The following is a 1,228-nucleotide window of genomic DNA, read 5'->3' as shown; positions in this document are numbered from 1 at the left end:
GTGTAGGGAGGGGCGCTGGGACTAGCCTATCACAGAATAGTGTAGGGGAGGGGCGCTGTGACTAGCCTATCACAGAACACAGACACAGTCAATGAGGACTTTTATTCAATCAGAGTACAGATATTGACTCATAGTACTTGTACTTGGCAAAAGTGCTTTATCCGTACCGGCTAATCCCTAATACCCAGCCTTTGACAGCTTTTATATTTTATCTACATGGGCAAGAAAACAATACACTCATGAATGTTCCCCATACATAAAATAGCCGATGATGGATGATGGATATGGGCAACTATTACAAAGGGGAAAGACAAAACTGGTTGAATTTAATTCTCTCCAAAAGTAGATAAAAACAACATCAAAAAACAGTTTGACCTCTCTCAGGCTTCTCACAGACTGTATATATATTGATGGACAGTGCATTTGGTTTGGCAAAGCGCTGCAAGTATGGAAGTAACTTCAACGTGCATGTCAAGGCTAAATGTGCCAAAAAATAAACTAACAGGGCAAACAGTAGCAGGACATTATTAGTGCATTATGGTTATTACAGTTAACCAAACTTTAAAAGAAACGTGGTTATATATGTGCTAATAGTTAGAGTTAGATAATGATAAACATAAGGCAATCCCGATTTGCATTTTGCTGACAGAAAAGTAAACTTTGAGTTGCAGAAAATTAACGTTAGCATGTTTTACCATAGCTAGCTAAGTGGCAAGCTAACGTTACAGAAAAATTACATGGTAACTTACAGATTAATTTACTTTACAATGTGACTCCTTCTATGTAATTACTATGGGACAAAGATATACTTACTGTTAGGTGCTGTCAGCGCTCTGTCTCTGCCCCCCCCACATCCCATCTACAACCAGGATGGCTGCACCCACAACTACAAACTCGACAACTCATATCAGATCTCCAAAGACCGATGGGTGATGTCACACATGCTCTGTCCGTTTCTGACTCTCTATTTCAAACAGAGAGGAAACATGAAACAACACGTTGGGATCCTGTAATGGTTCTATGGTTAGTCGTGACGGTTACGGAAACTTTCAAAATTAGACATTCACAAAAAAAATATCCCTGTAATACTGCAGCGTGTCTGACTCTATTTCAGAGAGGAAACATGAAACAATACGTCAGGATCTCTTATTGGGGGAGCGTAAGTCATTGGCCCTGAAAGCTGAAACGTATATCACGAGCTAAAAGACTAGCAAACAGCTACTGGAGC

Source organism: Etheostoma cragini, unplaced genomic scaffold (assembly GCF_013103735.1).
Source record: "Etheostoma cragini isolate CJK2018 unplaced genomic scaffold, CSU_Ecrag_1.0 ScbMSFa_3055, whole genome shotgun sequence".
In the NCBI taxonomy this organism is placed as follows: Eukaryota; Metazoa; Chordata; class Actinopteri; order Perciformes; family Percidae; genus Etheostoma; species Etheostoma cragini.
This window is presented reverse-complemented; position numbering follows the sequence as displayed.